Source organism: Coenobita brevimanus, chromosome 78 (assembly GCF_032717465.1).
Source record: "Coenobita brevimanus isolate Jiangsu-jjx chromosome 78, ASM3271746v2, whole genome shotgun sequence".
NCBI lineage: Eukaryota > Metazoa > Arthropoda > Malacostraca > Decapoda > Coenobitidae > Coenobita > Coenobita brevimanus.
The window spans coordinates 15,108,452-15,111,909 of record NC_137031.1 but is presented as its reverse complement, the minus strand read 5'-3'; positions in this window follow the sequence as shown (position 1 = coordinate 15,111,909).

Below are 3,458 nucleotides of genomic sequence, written 5' to 3'. Positions count from 1 at the left end.
GAGGTGAAGCTGGTATTTACTTCCTGAGAAACATCATCTTTATTCTCTTTCCTGTTACCTGTACTCTGAGTAGAGGCAACGTACTTACTCTCAGCTTTCCCTTTCTCTTTAGAATATCTCTTGTGAGTGAGAACATTTTCATCAGCTAAAACTGCAGCATCAGACAAATTATCTATTCTTTTCTCATCAAGATATAGGCTTACATCTTTATTAACACACCTTTTGAAGTCCTCCAGCAAAATCATCTGCTTAAATTTGTCAAAATCAGAATCGACATTCTTAGAATTTAACCACTGCTCTAACAGATCTTCTTTGATTTTTGCATACTTAACATGGGATTGCTTATCTTGCTTATAAGTTGTCCTAAATTTTACTCTATAGGCTTCAGGAACAAGCTCATAGGCCTTAAGAATCAAGCTCTTAACTACATCATAATTATCACACTGATCCTGAGGCAAAGATGCATAAGTTACTTGAGCTTTACCGATGAGAACAGTTTGAAGGAGTACTGGCCAATACTCTTTGGGCCAATTAAAACCTGTAGCTACCCTCTCAAACAACTGAAAATACTTTGTTAAATCAGATTCATTAAAAGGAGGGACAAGTTTAACATTTTCAGCCACATCAAAATCATCAGAGCTAGATGATCCAGTTCCACCTTGTTTCATGTGATACTCATGGTCTGCCTGAATCCTAGCAAGTTCAACTTGAGCCTGAAACTCAGCCTCCTTAGCATTTGCCTGAAATTCAGCCTCCTTAACACGAGCCTCCTGCAGGGCTAGCTGTAACTTAGCTAATTCAATCTGCGTTTGCTCATTTCGAGGAGTTACATTAAACAAGCTTTCATTAATCATGTCAACAATTTGATCTTTAGAATGATGAGAGTGAACAGCAATTCCCAACTGTTGAGCAACAAGCTTAAGTTCATTCTTTGTTCTGTTTTCTACATCCAACACTGTTTGCACATTTGACAAAAAATCTTTGGCTTCATCAAGCGTAGTAATAGTAGACATCATGAATAAATCACAGTCACAAAATATCAAGCAATATCCTTATGATAATATCCTGAATATCCTGATAAGAGGTCGCCAAATTTATGTTACGGAACAGAGAAAGATAATGTACACTTTAAGTGAGAATATTAAAATCACTACTGTCCCGTAACGTTCCAGGTTCAAATGAAAAGAGTTAGGTAAAATTACAAGTTAAAGTTTAAGGCTCAAACTAACAACAAAACATTCAGGACTCATAAGGATAATGTAATGGCAAAAAACAGGTTAAATATATGGTTAACTGCAATAGCCTCTATTAACACGAAATTAGCATGAGTAAATTTATCTATGTCAGCCCTGATAAAATGAGAATACTAGATAATACTCAGTGAATGCAAGATATATTATTACAGATACAAAATATTATTAATAAGGGCTGACACCCAAAACACATGAATCACAAAAACCTTACTAGGCCTAAGAATTATCACCTTACGCTACACAGCACAAGAAAAAATGCAACAACACTTATACTCAAATTACACAGCTGCTAGATGGTTGGAGACTTCCTGAGCACTCACAATAATAATAACTGTACAGGGGAGGACAGAGATGTGAACAAAATGAGGAGTAGATCTAAGTGGTAATTAATGTAGAGACTGAGCTCATTATATAGGGGCCGGCAGAGCTTGATACAACTTGTAAGAAGGACGCGCAAATGAAGCCATGGGGACAAAGAGTTGACACTCCTGCTCTGAACAACAGAAAGAACGACTTACTCTACTATAAGGGAGGACGGGGGGAGTGAGGTAGAACACGCTCGTGATCAAACATGCAGCATACTGTACATTAGAATTACACAAAGGATGATGAAATCAAAGGCTATGTAACAATATATATATATATATATATATATATATATATATATATATATATATATATATATATATATATATATATATATATGTGTGTGTGTGTGTGTGTGTGTGTGTGTGTGTGCTCGTAAATATATCGGGAGTCAAAGATACAACTGAAGCAGAGTGGAGAGGCGGGGAATCTCAGTAAGAAAGAAGATGAAAAGATTGAAAGGTCGTTCATAGGAGAGATTTCTGGTGCAATGTGAGGAAGGAGGAATCTAGAGGAAGGGGAATCAATACAGGAAAGTGGTCAATGGGTGAGAAAACAGAGAGGAATATTGACTGAAATGGTGAAAGAAAAAAATCTTATCAATAGACTTATATTCATGTGATTGTAGTTTAAAAATGATCGAGCATGGATTAATCAAAGTAAACAAAATGCGGAGCTTATGAAATCGGTGAGCAGTCTTATTCTTGTTTTTCAGATGATGATTGTCACTTAGTCTAGTGAATATAATTGGTAGTGTGTGTAAAAGACATATAGTGAATGTGAAGAAGAGTGATGTAATGGTGCATGGAAGAGACTCATACTTTAGGTTACTGTAGGCTGCGACAATGCAGAAACAAATGATGAAACATTTGTGTATTGAAGCATTCAGGCGATGATGTGAAAAAATGGTACTATGCAGGGTAAGTTGAAGAAAGAAAATAGAAATAAGAAAGAAAAGTGGGAAGGACGTTCAAAGCAGTGACGACAAATGAGAGAGGGAGAAAAGAAAACATCGGGTAACATTAATCTAACTGCTCAGCCTAGAAAAGTCAGGTGTGGGTGATACATGACCAACATAAATTTAAAGTGAGAGCTTTTCAGTGAAGTTACTTAAGTTGTGTTTGTTGCATGATATAAACAAAATGAAACGATTTGTGAAGAATAAGATGTAAATGTTATTATCTGAAAAAGATAAATCTCAGCCGGTTCGGCCTGTGAATGAAGAGTGAATCAGTCAAATGGACAGTCTGTAAATAAGAGAATAGGAAGCAGAAATAGTAGGAGACAGAGTGGGAGATGAGACGCAAGAATATGTAATGCCGAGGATGAGATGTGGGGATGGAGTGGAGAGGTATATGAGAGAGGGTGTGTGTGACCTGGGGGGAGGGTGACGAAATGGAGGGGGACAGGGTAACATTGAGGCAACTTGTTTGTGGCCACGCTTTACGGGATTAAGGCGTCTGCCAATAGATAGACAGGTAAATGGCTATTAATGATTGGTTTTAGGTTTGCTTCATTTACTATTTAACACTCGATATTTTTCATTAACGCAGATACTGTCATAATCATTTCCAAGCAGATACCAAAGAATTTTTACAACCAAATTCCAGGCACTCCTTATAAGAAATCGTTGCTACGTCCATGGTACAAAGTATGGACGTAAACTGAGTGGAGATCATTATGTGTTGGCTACCTCTCACCGGATGCGACATCAGGCACTAGTAGGCAGACAGACATTTCGGTGTGTATGTAGCCAAAACTTACAAAAAAAGCAAGCATTTTCGGTTTCATTAGAAAAGATAAGAACACCAGTACAAGTAGGAGACCATTTAAGAACTC